The following is a 15,277-nucleotide window of genomic DNA, read 5'->3' as shown; positions in this document are numbered from 1 at the left end:
GGTCGGCTCTAACTGTCGATAACCATATCTTTTTCTGTCCTCCGGACTTCTTCTTCCAGTGCGTAAGGGGTTTGCATTTCAATCACTGTTTGCTGAATGAGTCATCTGGTCGGCGCAGTGTGTGCCTGAACCACCGTAGACGTTTCGCTTTGACAACATCAAAGACAACTGGTATATCACCACATCTTTTTCTGATGACATCATTAGAGACGGGGCCAGAGAGACAGAGGTCAAGAATACAGTGCATACACTTGTGGTGGTAGGCGTTCAGGTCATTAGCTTCTCCAGCTCTGGGGGGGGGCACGTTTTGCAACCATAAAGTGGTCAAGAGGGGACCAACGCGCTATATATCCGGAGCTTTTTTTGAAGGGAGATTTCATTTTGTAACCAGAAACACTTCCGAAGCTGAATGAATGCTGCTCAGGCTCCAAAGACGTGGCTTTGTATTTGATTCAAATCTTCGCCCTTGGAATTTATTGGGGAGCCTGGATATTTTAAATTCTGGACCAACTTGATTGGAATGCCATTTAATGTGATCGGAGTTTTATCTAGCCCAGAGGTGCGCCTTGATTTTTTTTTTCGATTGGCTGGTCTTTTGTCCGGTAGCAAGGGATCTATCAGCAATGTCGTCTATCACGAGCTTTGCTTCTGTTACAGACTCGGCTAAGATACCTACATCATCGGCGTGATCAAGGTCTGTTATTGATAGTGTTGGAATGATTGCCATACCTTTGTATGTGTCCAGGGTCTTCATGATCTGGTCGATGACAAAGTTAAATAAACTTTCGTCAATTGATAATTCATTTAGAGATTTCTCTGTCTGATCTTACAAATACCTTTGTTCCCTCGTAATTAGCCTTAATAAACTGACAGTTTTTTTGGGCACTCCATCATCCCTCATCACATCCCAGATAGCATTTCTCCTCACCCAGTCAAAGGCCATTTAAAAGTCAATAAAGACTTGTATTGTTTCCTGATTGTGTATAAGGTGGTGTTCCAGGATCCGTCTCGGGCTAAAAATGTGATCACAGCATCCCACAAAAAGTCTAAATCCTGCTTCATTTGGCCTTGTCCGATTGTTTCTAATTAGAGTTAATAAAGCTATTCAATACTACTAATATAAAAGCTTTTTCAGAAATTGGTATTGGGGATATTGCTCTAGAATTTGTACAGTCGGCTCGATCCCCTTTCTTAAATACAGGAATTATAAAAGAGGTCCTCCACTCTACAGCAATGTGTTCATTGAGCCAGAAGTCAGTAAGTAAGTTTTGGAGCTCATAGACAGCCGCTTCTGGAAGGACTTGGAGAGTTTCAGCTGGTAATTCGTCAATGCCAGGGCTTTTATTTATTCGTTAATAGTTTTATGGCATAGATAATTTCTTCTCTGCTTGAAGGGTTGATATGACAATCTTCATACACGGATGGTGACTCAGAACTTTTGTGGGATGGAATGGGTTGGCTGTGGTCATTTTCTGGTGGATGAAGGAGCTCCTGGAAGTGAGTACGTCATCGTTCGATACGATCTTTTTTGCTCTTGAGGAGCTTGTTGTCCATACTAAGTAGCGCGTGGGTAGATCTTTGCTTCTTTTTTTCTGGTTGATTCACTTAGGAGCTGGTAGAGTTTTCATGAATCATTGCGTGCAGAAGCTTTTTACATTTCACAGGCTACATTAGACCAATAAGCTTGTTAATTGCTTAAATAGATTTGTGACAATCTTTGTGGAGCGCTTCAAAAGAAGTAGAGTGTCTATCGGTCATTTGTTTCTTCCTTAAAGAGAGTTCTATTGTCTTTTGTGAAATTTATCTTTTAGATTTTTTGTCCCTTACTCCAAGAATTTCTGTAGCTGACTCTTTCACTTGATTTCGGAACTTGTTCTAGTACTTTTCCTTATTAAGTGATGGGTTAAAATTTTCTTGCTCAGTCATGGCTCTTGTCTCGATCTAAGAAATTACATGAATGGTCTTAAATTCTCGGTCATTATCTTGCAACACTGTAAACCGTTTGTAAGTTTAAGCATAAGGGTATCTTTAATTTCAGAGAGTTTGAGCTTCTCTATGTCTAAGTTGCATTTAGTTCCAGATATTGTTTTGGAACTGAGTCTGAACCTAACTGTTGATTTTAGTAAAAAATAGTCGGATCCACTTTTTGATCCAGCGTCCGTTCGTCTGCATACTCTAGAGTCTTCAATCATTGACTTCCAGTGACGAGAAACGAGTAAATAGTCAATTTGGGTGCAGGTTCGACCATCTCGGGATCTCCAAGAATAAGTGCGGCACAGTTTGTGTTTAAGCCATATATTAGCCATATTGAGATTATTCAGCATGGCAAACACGAGAAGTCTAACTCCGTTAATACCACGGTAATCCAAACCGTGGTTGCCAATTGCCCATTCAGAATTGTTTAATCTCGTGCCAATCCTCGTGCCGATTGCGAGGATGTCCTTGCGAGAAGTTTTATTCAGAGTGAGTTAAAGGTCTGCATATAATTTGTCTTTCAAGTGGCTAGGGGGGTCCCGAAAAGGGGAATATACGAATAGTATTGTTAGGTTATTGACCTGAAAACGGGCCATCAGAATTCTCTCAGACACTGCTTCATAGTCCATGAGTCCCCATGGACTGACATAATTGTCCCATGAGTCCCCATGGGTGACATAATTATTCCCAATCCTGCAAGGCCGTGTCCAATCATTGGGCCAGAATCGAAAAGAATGATTTTTTACACGAAGGGGCTATTAGGTCAATTGTCGTTCGTCCATTAAATATTTTCTCTGAAACACAGAGTATGTCTATGTTATACAGATAAACTTCTTCAGTTACGAAGGCTTGCGTTAGTGAACATTTGATTGAACAGAGATTCCAGCAGCTGATATTAAGGCCTTGTCTGCTTCATAATATGTAGCTAGCTTACTTTTTGACAAGGTTGCCAGCCTCAACGCATCGCTTAAAGCCGGGAATGCCGTAGCCAAATTAACTCTCATATTAGACATATTCAACATAATTCTAGATGTTTTTTTGGGTATGATCGACCGCCCGTGCCTCAGTACTACGGGTCACCCGAAGCAAGTTGGCCGTCACTTCGCTTGGCGTGAAACTAGGTGATGTTTAGACCCTATCACCACTATGAGGTGTGATGGTGGGTTTGCTCTACTGCCTTTGAACAAAAGGGGGAACTTCCTTGCTTGCAACCTCATCTCAGCTGTAGAATTTACAAGCTTAGCTTCCATCTTTGTTCCTACCTAGAATCATCAAAGCCTTCAGGAGAGGGAAAATAGTAATAATGGCAGAAGTATTAGTATTAGTATCCATATACTGCGTCTTGTTCTAATGATCTTCACCAAAACTTTCCCATAAAGTGTATAATTTTTTTGAAATTTCGAACAGTGTTGAGAGGAGGGGACATTTGAAAAGTTCAAGGGGAATAGTTGCATTCCGATTACTGTTCAACATTCCTCCAACTTATTCTGAAAGTTTACACTAAACACCCTTAGTCGTTCCTTAGATATTGCTGATGCTCTCCTTTGACAACCAGCATGCATATGGTGTGTTTTAATTGTGTTTACCATAAGCAGAGCTATTTTACCCTAAGACTATTTTGAGCCTAATGACTTTTTCAAAATGTTGACCAAATGTTTCTGGAGGGAAGCAGACAAAAATACACAGGACGGCACTAATAGCCGTCGAAACACTTCATAAAATCCCCTTTAGCATGTCCTGAAAGTTTCAGCTTAATAATCTTAGCAGTTCTTAAGATAATGCAGATCCTTCATTTTAATCCTCCTCTTTGACTGGCTGTACATAGTTCCCTTTAAATTATCTCAGCCTACGCTTTAAATATTTTTCGAAGTTTCACCCTAGAGCCCATCACCATTTTGAATAGACCCTGAAAAAAATTACTCCTTTAACACAAAGAAAAATCTTACTTGTAAACAACGGGGGAATTTCATAATTTACAATCCTTGCCAGAGGCTGAAGGGGCATAGCATCCCTAGTGCTATGGCCAATAGACCTTTTGACTAGTTTGAACCAAATACTGATTTCAAATTTTGCCTGTTCAGAGCAAAGGGTACACGTAAAAATTGCAAAAAAGGAGTTGGGTTTGTTATCCTCTGATCCCTCATAAACATTCCTTTAATATATCTTGATACTTTCAATTTAATACTCTTGGATATTGCTGATATTTTCTTTTGACAATCAACTACCACATGATATGTTTAATTTGGCTGGACATCATTCTCAACATTTCTTAAAATTTCAACAAGTTAGTGGTAATCAGCCGCCAGCATGAAGCGACGCAGGTCAGTAGTACTAAAACCCTAAGAAACCGAAACTTCACAACAATAGATACATCAAAAGAATTGTTTTTTTGCATGCAAAATGTGCGATTTTACATTTTCGCCAAAAGAAAGATCACAGATGTATGTTTCATTTTTTGTATATTAAATGAAATGGTAGTGGTGCTGCTAGCAGCCTTCCCACTTCATTTTTCTTCAACGTCGTCCAATCAAAAGTTTGAGATAGCCGTTTCGTTCAGCATATTCAAAAAAATCTAATAACTACGTCTTTGAGGATGACTCGCTCCACTCCCTACCTTTATTATTTATTATCCTTTATTTATAATCCTATGTTTATAATATATTATTTATTTATAATCTTTTATTATTTTCTTTCTTGTTTTCATACGTCATGCATAGCCAGTATGGTCTAAAAACGTATTTACCCCCTCCCCCAGAAAAACAGATGCCAGCTATGAAGTTTGCCCATTGTTTGCGTTTAGGATTGGTTATTGTGAAGCATAAACATATTTTTCAGGGAGGATTTTTTTGGTAGGGTTAAGTAAATGAGAGGTTCTTTCCATGGAAAATTTGTCATTGGAGATTGAGATTTTGCGTCAAGGTAATACTAAATTTCCAGTCATTATTTAAAAAAAATAAACAGATATTAAAGAAAAAAAAATTTCAACTGAAAATAAGGAGCAACATTAGAGCGTAAAACGCTCAGAAATTATTATTTGTATGTGGAGAGATGTCCCCTCCAAACACTTCACTCTTTACGCTAAAAATTTCCTTATAACTTTGAAAAAAGCTTATTATTCAAATCAAATGACCTTTGGGTTTCAGAAGTCATTCATAAGTGATCAGAACAAAAATTCAAACTTTAGTGTAAGAAACAAGGTACTGGGGAGAGGCAACCCCCATTAACTGCTTAAAAATTTTCCTATATTTCAGCTTAAATATTTTTAATTTCTTATTTAATCATCTAAAGATCCCAGGCTTTTTGGAAACCAAATATGAAACATGCTCTCAATTCTCAACGAAAAAGATCTTACATATTACATTGGTGACATGGTGCTACCTCAAAATTTGATCGGAAGCAATTGGGGAAAAAAGGTTTGGGAGGGGGCTGGTCGCCTTTTGATTAAACCCGTTGAAAAAGCACTAGAATTCCCAATTTATATTTGAATGAGCCACCTCAGATGTTCATTCAGCCATTCTTACCATATGCACTTCTTCTGGGAATAAAACAATAACATATTTAAGCCTTATGTATCTCAACTATAACCGGCACTATTGTTTTGCCTGACTCCTGCTCCCTTTTGGGTAGCTGCTGTTTACCTACCCCGTTTCTCCCTTTAAAATACTCCCCCAGAGACTACCGCTGTAAATAGATTATTAGAGAATAAACTCCCTCACCCATACGAAAAATATCTCCCACCATGGAAAACATCCTCCCTGAAAATCCCCCCACACAGAATAAGTCCTCTTCCACCTTGAAAAACACCTCCACAGAAAATATTCCCCAGAAAATACTCTCAACAGAGAGTGCCCCCTTAAAAAATATACCCTAGATCCCCCTCCTTGTTGTGGCGGGTTGGCCTCCAATTGCTTTCGACTAAGAAAAAAAAAGGACTAGAGATCTCAATTTCTAACGTAATGAGCAGCCTCCGAAGTTAATGTGACCATGAAGTGGAGGTAGAGATGAGGAAGGGGCAGTTTCCCTCCTATGCAGGATAAATTCTACTCATTTTGTGGTTTAATGCTACTCTTTACTTTCATAATAACAGCGCAAACCAGAAATATTCGTAGAAACCAAAAGGATTAAATATCAATTCCACATTTTTGATATCCTTTTAAAGTTTTTTGTACCCCCTTCCCCCTAAAAAGCAGATCCCCGAACAAAAGTCCTTGTTAAACCTCCTGGAAATTATACATCAGGCTCTACATCCACCCTCCCCTCGTCTCTCCCTTAGTACTAACTTTTTATCTGATGGCTCTATGAGAGATGGGATGTTTTTTTAAATGCACCCTTTGAGATATCTCCTTTCCTTCAAAAAACAATCAGAGTACCCCAGTGTAGAAGTTTAAGTGCCTTTTTAAGTTTTGTAATTGGTCAATTGCTTACAGATCCTAGTTGCTACTAGGAAACACGCATAATTTTTCTGTGAGGGAATTTTCTGCAGGGAGGTGGTGGGGCTTAGGGAGACTTCCAGCGGGGAGACATTTTTTTAGATAAATATCCTTTGAGCAGGGATCAAATTGTCTGGCAAGATTTTTCCATGGAAAAATGTGTTAAATGCTCACAACGGTGCTGCACAGTGACTCTTACCTTTTTATCTGACAATAGTGTTTCAGGTGTTTATTTTAATTCTTATTTAATTGAAGTAAATCCTTCGTACCTAATTTTCTAAGCCTCATTGAGCCTTCAGATGAAAACTAAATGACATTTTGGGACTTGCTGTCTAATTCTTCTTAGTTCTTTTACTTGTACTTGTAGCGGGACCAGACAAGGACGCCACACCCAGCATCTAGAAGACTACGTATGGTTGACTTTCCCAAGAATTCTTCTTAGTTCCCACATATATTTTCAGTCTACGTCTCATTACTACGCCTTCAATACTACACCTTTTCAGTCTATTGGTGCAATGGGGGGGGGTGGGAGTAGCAATGTTCTAGTAATGGGCAAGTGGAATTAGGTTATATTGATGTCATTATTTAAAGTAAGGTATAATTTTAGATCTTCTATCATGAAGGAGTGTTGGTGGTTTCAGATTGGGAAGAGTAAATGGGTGCCTGAAAATACCTCGGGGAAGCTGCATTTCCCAGCAGGGTGTGATTAATGATCAGAAAACAGAAAAATCAAGTGAAAGTATAGAAGAGCATTAAAAAAGACAAAAAAGTTCCATATTTAAGAGAGGCTATTCCCCCTCAATCCCTTGCTCGTTACACCAAAGTCTCAATTGCTTTGAAAAGCTTTTTATTTTACTTAAACGGTCCGAATTCTTATGAAGTCTTTCTTAAGAAACTATGAAAAAAGTCAAACTTTAGAGTAAAGAGAGAGGATCTAAGAAGGTGGAATCCCCACCATATATGGCAAGATTTTATTAATACCCTTAGCTTGCGTAATAGCAATATTTATATTAACAGTGGTACCATTGGTGGTAGTATACGCACAGGACTTCTGGTGAAAAGAGGGACGAGGAAAGAGGGCTTGTTGCCCTCTCTTCTATAACCCTTCGTTTGATACTATCACACCTGAGAAAAATTTAAGCCATCCATTGATTCGTACATCTTTTGCTATCCTACCCCTCCCTACACATTATCTACCAACCTTTCTTAAAAGTAAATCACTTCGTCATAAAGCAAATCACTTTAGTTAAATAAAACATTAAAATAACCACTAGAAACAGTTTTGTGGAATAAGAAGGGAGTCGTAACCTTGTAGCACTATTATGGATACTTACCACAATTATCACAAGAAAGATATTTCCAGAAAACATGATCTCCAATGAAAATTTCCCCTGGAAGTTTCTACTGTAACCTTCTCTCTGCATGTGAAATTTTGTATTTTATACAAAGACAAAGAAAGACATATTAAAAGAATGCCGTGGAAGAGTTCAGGGTAATTCTTCTAAATTTTTTTCTCCCCACTGGGAATAGCCCTCCCCCTGAAGAAAATTTTCCCACAAGAAAACTTCTCTCTGATTGTTTTGTAGTTAGGGAGGAAGGGAGATACATCAAAAGATGCATTTTAATGCCAAAACATCCAAGCTCTCATTGTGCCTTCATATAAATACAAAATCAGTTCTAAGGGAGGGGCGAGGGGAAGGTGGAGGTAAAATTGATTTGTAATCCTCAGCGCTGTTAATTTGAGCTTTTTATTTTTTTGGAGTGAGGTGGGGGGAGATGCGAAAAAAACTCTAGAAAATACATAAAATTGTGAAATTGATATTTAAACCCTCTTGAATTCTAGGAGTATTTTTGGTCTATGCAGTTATTATGAAAATAATGAGTAACATTAAACCCCCAAATAAACAGAGTTTATTCCCTATAGGAAGGGGACTGCCCCATTCTCATCCCCACTTGTACCTCATGGGTAAATAAACTTCAGAGGGCACTCATTACATAAGGAGCTAAGAGTTCTAGTCCTATTTTTATAAGTCGCAAATGATTGAAGATCAATCAGACGCGGAGGTATTTTCCTAGGAGGAGGGGGGAATTTTCAAGGAAATGGATATTTTTCAGGGGCTGGATGGGAATGGAAGGGCTAGGCTATTGCCTGTCATATATTCCTCATTTCCTAATCAAAAATTTTTTGAGTAACCGTTAAAATTAAGCTGTTAGTCCGATAAGAGTCTGATATGGTTTTGATTGATTTTCTATAGTTAAATATATTTCACTGTTTAGAACCAAGAATATTGTACAAAATTCTGATAAATTTATTGATTAGGAGGTTCACCAGCTTTAATTTGATGGGCTTTGTCTTTTCAAAATTTATTTGGATCCAAACTTTTAGAGCCAATAGATAGCAATAGGACATGTTGAATTCCATATTTGGTGATTTCGGATAGTTGTGGTTACTGTGAAAGAAATTCTTTGATATGATTTATTAAGAAAAACTTTCAAAAACAAAATATTTTTAAAGAAAACTAAACAATCTCGTCAAACTGTTTACTGGCAAAAATAGAGTCCTGTAATAATTCAAACTTAAAATGACCAGAGATTACAATTAAAAATTAAATGAAATTCAAAACAACCATAAACTCAAATAAATGATAATAAACAATATCTATTGTTCTACTTTTTGTTGTATTTTTCCCACTTTTTAAGGGCCATAATGAAAGAAAGATTGAGGTGGCTAGGGCTTGTTCTGCTGATGAAGGATGACTAGTTTCCCAATCAGTTAACTTTTCAGCCAACCGATTGCCTTTATCGGCCAACTGTGTAGCGCTAGAGAAAGCTAGTCGTCTGCGGTTGGGGTAGAAAGATGTCGCAGAGAAAGATTGAAGGGAAATGAAAATTCCAGAGTAGTCGTTAAGAGGGAGGCTTTCAATGGATTAGGATGGAGAAAGAGCTTGCATAGCTATGTTGGCCCCATGCGGCTTGGTGCTGCGGTCATTTGCTTGTTTTAGTAGTTAAAAATTCAGTTTTTTTCTAAAGAAAATGAAATAGTATGCACATTAAAATCGATTTATAGAAAAGTAAAAACGCCACAATAGGGCTTAGAACTTTTACGATTAGATAGAGGGAAGAGGGCAGTAACTAAATTCTCACTTGAAGTAATTTTGTTTGTTTTAAGTTTCACTAAAATATTTCTTTTATTTTTTTCCCGTTTTAAGATTAGTTTTTTAGCTATATATATATATATATATTTTTTTTCTCCTGGGTTTCATTAATTCTTTAACTATAATTGCTTGTAATTTGAGTTTGCATCATTACATTAGTTTTATTTTTCCTGGCCCTAGGCTTAAATTGACCCTACTTTTCTTCAATTTTGTTTTAGATTTCTGAAGAGTGCTATTGATTAATATAATCGATATTTTTCCAGTTTTAAGTCTTTTCCTTTAAATTAAAATAATTGAAACTAGTTTATCTTTTCTAGTTACCATTTTCTGATTTATTCAAAAGCTCCCATCAACATTTCCTGGAAGTTTAAACCAAACACCCATAGCCATTCCTGACATATTGTAGATATGCCCCGTTGACATAAATCTTTAAACCGAGCGCAAAATTCACAAGTTGAAACCTTCTCTGAAGGTTTCTTCAGAGAAACCTTCGTAAGCTCTTGGTCAGCTAAACATCCACCTGGTCAAGCCCTTGAAGTTTCAATTTTATACTATTTGTCATTCGTATGATGTGCCTGATGTGCAATTTTGTATTCTGCATACTCATAGTGTGTTTTAATTTAGATCGACTTCCCCTTCAGCACCTCCTTCAATTTTCATCTCAAAACTTTTAGCCTTAGTTTTAGTTGCAACAGAAGCAGTAGTTGAAGTGACAGTGATAGTAGTAGTGGTAATAGTATTAGAAGTAGCATGGACATATTATCTTTCGGTCAATGGATCTTCCCCAAAGCATTCCAAGAAAGTTACAGCCTTATACTCCAAGCCATTCTGGAAAATACCCTTTTGAAAGCCTGCATGTGGATAGTGTTTTGGGATGTCGTTGAACTTTTCTTTTAATATTCTCTTAAAAAATCACCTTTATACCCTTAGCCTTAGAAGTACTAGCATCATATTAGCACCAGTGGTAGTAAGAGGGATGTATTAGAAGTACCAGTAGCAGTAGCATCATTAGCAGCAGTAGTAGTAAGTACATATTGCATTATGGTTTTTCTACCCCCCCCCCTCCTGATCGTACCCTTAAAGCTTTATCTGGATGGGGTAAGCTGTTCCTAAGAAATTGTTGATATGCCCATATGGTAATCTATACAAACATAGTATGTTTTGATTTAGTTCAAGTTCCTCCTCTACTGTTCCTTAAATTTTGACCTCAACATCCTTAAACTAAGCACTAATAGCTACAGCTGCAGTTGTTGTAGTAGAACTAGCGGTAGTGGTAACAGTAGGATTAATATCACTAGTATTAGTAATAGCAGTTGCAACAGTAGTAGCAGAAGAATGTAAATATTGCCTTTTCGGTCAATTGATTATTACCTGAGAGTTCCAGCTTAATACCCTTAGTCATTCCTTTGTTACACTGTTTTGATAAGCTGTTTCACATACTGTGTTTTGACTTAGTTCAGCATTCCCATTAATATTCTTCGAAAGCTTCACCTCAGTGTTCTTGGTATTTTTTGATGCTATAGGTCAACATGGACCTTTTTCCCATTTTCAAATATGTCTACTATATTAAAAAAAGAAACCATTAGTGTAATAACAAAAACACAGAAATTAACACATACCATAAAAAAAAAAAAAACATATGAACAAAAAAGAAAGACAGACAGAGAAAGGAAGACTGTTTTCCTACATTAGTAATTGATATATTTCAGTGGTTGAACGAGGCCTTAACCCTACTCATCCATCCAATTACATAGGTCAAACAGCATAGCCATACACAATCAACTGCAAAGAATAGTCCATGGACTGGCAGTCGTGTTGTAAAAAACTATAAGTCGTCGTATACAAAATATTAAAAACAATAAAAAAGACAAATAATCCAGAGGCGACAACCCAACACGAGGGCTCATCAGGAGAATATACACTTGCCTTTAGGGTTTCGGCAATTTAGACTCCCTACCCGGGCAAGTTGCATGCCTACCAGAGATTTGCTACGGTATACCCGTGCTAGGTATCGTCTCCAAAACATATGTTTACTAAAAAATCAAAGTAAAACAACTAAATAACTCTAGAACTAACTTATCCTACCTCTGTCTTAGCCCTCATGTGTTTATCTTAACCTGCATGATCATACATATCCACCATGTATATTAATGTATATAATATGTAAACAATGAACGAATTGAATAGCTTAGAATCCTGCTTTGAGGGCTCTGGACTGTTGACATCTCCTTAGACGTGATTTCTGGACCTTTCAAAGATTTTATGCAAAGTGACCATCTCAGAATTTGGATTGGATGAGTTTGGAAAATTCATGAGCGTAGGAGGGGACTCTTTGCCCTCCAAGCCCGTTTTATTCTTAGAAAAGGACTAGAACTTTCAATTTCCAATCAAATAAGCTTCTTACAAAGTTTACATGATTACTTCTTTTACACAAACTGCCTTTGTAAAAAAAAGGGAAAAAATAAGACAATATTACTCTTTAAGGAACATCATTATACTCCCACATCTTTTTTGTGCTTTGACACTGTGGATGACTTGTATGCCACACGTCTCTCAAAGTAATAAATATACGTAACTTTCGAATTAACTTACGTAACGAATATCTATATTTGTATATTTTTTATTACGTATATGAGGGGGTTGGCCTCCTCGTCAATACCTCGCTCTTTACATTAAAGATTGAATTTTGTCCCAATTCCTTAAGAATGACCCCTGAATCAAAAAGGCCGTAGAGAAAATAGATAAAATTGCTAGAAATACTTTAGCGTAAAGAGTAAGGTATTGTGGAGGAGATGGATCCCCTTATTTACGTAATATTTTCTGTTCTTTGTAGGTTTTAATGCTGCTCCTTACTTCCAGCTGAATTTCTTTTCTAATTTTTTTTTTTAAATAATGCTAGAAAATCCTGCAGACCCTTCATGGAAATTCTCTTCCCTCATGATAAACTCCTCCATGGAAAGATCTTCCCACGTAACCCCCTCCTTTGACCCACTTCCTCCCCCCCTCAACACGAAAAAGTCCCCCTAAAAACATCTGTACACTTCTCGATGACCCTTACTATATGTGAACAATGGTCAAAGTTTGTAACTTGCAGCCCCTCCCCCGAGGATTGTGGGGGATTAAGTTGTCCCAAAAGACATAATTATTATGTTTTTATTATTATGTTGAACAAAATGGCTATCTCAGAATTTCAATCCGGTGACTTTGGGGAAAAAATGAGCGTGGGAGGGGGCCTAGGTGCCCTGCAATTTTTTGAGCATTTATAAAGGGCAATAGAACTTTTAATTCCCATTAGAATAAGCCCCCTCGCGACATTGTAGGACCACTGGGTTGATACGATCATCCCCGGAAAAAAAAAAAAAAAAAAAAAAAAAAAACAAATAAACACGCACCCGTGATCTGTCTTCTGGCAAAAAGACAAAATTCCACATTTTTGTAGATAGGAGCTTTAAACTTCTATAGTAGAGTTCTCTGATACGCTGAATTTGACGGTGTGATTTTGGTTAAGATTTAATGACTTTGAGGGGGTGTTTCCCCCTATTATCTAAAATAAAGTGATTTTCGTTAAGACTCAATGGCTTTTAGGGGATGTTTTCCCCTATTTTCTAAAATAAAGCAAGTAACTTTTCTCAGTCTCCTAACTTTTCAGGGGTAAGACTAAACTTGATGAAACTTATATATTTAAAACCAGCATAAAAATTTTATTCTTTTGATGTAATTAAATAAAAAAAACTAATTTTTTTAGCTGAAAGTAAGGAGCGACATTAAAACTTAAAACGAACAGAAATTACTCCGTATATAAAATGGATTGTCCCCTCCGCAATCCCTCGCTCTTTACGCTAAAGCTTATATTTGTTTTAAAAAGTAGAATTGTGGCAAAGAGTCAAACTTTAGCGTAAAGAGCGAGGGATTGCGGAGGGGACAACCCATTTTATATACGGAGTAATTTCTGTTCGTTTTAGTTTTAATGTCGCTCCTTACTTTCAGCTAAAAAATTAGTTTTTTTTTCTTTAATTTCTGAACGTTTTTGAATTAATGCATGTTTGGTTTTGGCTCTCCGCACATAAATTATTAAAATGAAATTTGTATATTAATTCTTTTTTTGGCTAAATGGCTTTCTCTTAGTTTTGATCAGACGATTTTGAGAAATAAGGGGTGGAGAAGGAGGCCTAGTTGCCCTCCAATTTTTCGGTTGCTTAAAAAGGCAACTAGAACTTTAAATTTTTAACGAACGTTTTTATTAGTAAAAAATATACGTAACTTATAAATTAGCAACTTACGTAACAAACTTTCATAATCTTATATTTTTATTATGTATACAAGGGGGTTTGTATCCTCGTTAATACCTCGCTCTTTACACTAAATCTTAAATTTTATTGATTTATTATTAACAATGAGCTTTAAGTTCCAAGAGAGACTAGGTTGAGGGGGGGGGAATAAACTTTAAACTTTATTCCTACTTTAAGGAATAAAATCAGAGTAAATCCAGAAGCTACTTTAAATTATCTGAGAAATTTAATGCTATAATAAACCAAAGGTGTGAGTCCTGAAAGGGAAAATAAGATTCTAGCTAAGGTTAGGGCCAAGAGGGTCAAAACCCAAAAGAGGAGTTCCAAATTCTGTAACTGACAACTCAGCTCAAAACACACAGATAGGGTCAGATTGACAAAGTGACGAAAAGGCTCATTAATATAATTGAGCGAAGGCAGATGGTTTTCGAAGATATTTAAACAGTAGTCACTTACCCAAACTGGTGAAGTTCCTCTTCTGGCTATCTTGAAACTAGACACACGACCACCCCATTTTCTCAAAAAATTTTTATCTTATATTCGTTTTGATCGTGACCAAATTTCTGATGCTTGAAGATAGGACATAATGTGTAGACACTGAAAACTCAGAAAAGACTGTTAATTTCCTGACGTAGTTAAGCGGAATGCCAAGAGTACAATTACAAAACGTTGGCAACGTTCAAAGCACATGGGTCAAAAGTATTCATGGCTGGTGTTCAGCCCTTCAAAAAAGGTGCATTCTCTGAACACAAATTCCCATTTGCCAAATCAGAAACCTGTAAAGACTCACATCAGACGCTAGGCTGCTTATTTTCGAAGCCACACGCTGACCTTAAAGAGGTTCTCACTGACTTCAAATATAACGATGAAAAACGGTGCTATATTAAGGCAATACCACAATCTATCATGTTTATCAAAATACAAGAAATAACTAAAATTTTATTGACCAGCAATTGACTTTGCAACATCACAAATAAAGTATTATTAACCAAGGAATGTTAAAACCAATTTTTGCCTTATCTTTTTATCGGTTTTATGAAGTAGCTCTGTGGGGTCATTTTGATAAAGATGAAAGCATCTTTGATAAGGATCTCCTTGTAGAAAGCAATGAAAACGAAAGGGTGTTAAAACAGTTATTGTGATTATTGTTTTACTGCAGAAAAACAAAATTCCGGGGTTATTCCAAGTCATTCGCCAACAATGGGAAATATGTATCTATTCTAGTGGGTACAATAGCTTTGATCGTGTCTTTGGAACGTAATTTTGAATACAGCAAAAAATACAATGTGTTTTTCATATTGGCTGATGAGACGAGTGACGAAACATCAAAAGAACAGCTTGTTCGTGTTGTCAACAAAAAATTTTCGTTGTTCAACACAAAATTTCGCGATTATTTTAAATCATTCTCTAAAAAAAAATGAAATATATA

At 36.7% G+C, this 15,277-nt stretch overlaps 1 protein-coding gene and 1 long non-coding RNA gene across 3 annotated transcripts in view; one reads left to right on the top strand and one right to left on the bottom strand.

Moving 5' to 3' along the window:
• The window catches only part of LOC136043429 (uncharacterized), a 31,586-nt gene extending 16,786 nt beyond the window's left edge, over positions 1-14,800 (bottom strand). Inside the window, exon 1 of the long non-coding RNA XR_010621617.1 lies at positions 14,305-14,800. This is a non-coding gene — a long non-coding RNA (uncharacterized LOC136043429). The remainder of the gene's footprint in view (positions 1-14,304) is intronic.
• The window catches only part of LOC136043419 (caspase-14-like), a 126,665-nt gene that overhangs the window by 2,340 nt on the left and 109,048 nt on the right, over positions 1-15,277 (top strand). The window lies entirely within an intron of this gene.

The sequence above is a fragment of the Artemia franciscana genome, chromosome 2, assembly GCF_032884065.1.
Source record: "Artemia franciscana chromosome 2, ASM3288406v1, whole genome shotgun sequence".
Taxonomy (NCBI): domain Eukaryota; kingdom Metazoa; phylum Arthropoda; class Branchiopoda; order Anostraca; family Artemiidae; genus Artemia; species Artemia franciscana.
Note: the sequence above shows the minus strand (reverse complement) of the source record. Positions and strands in the feature narration are given on the sequence as shown.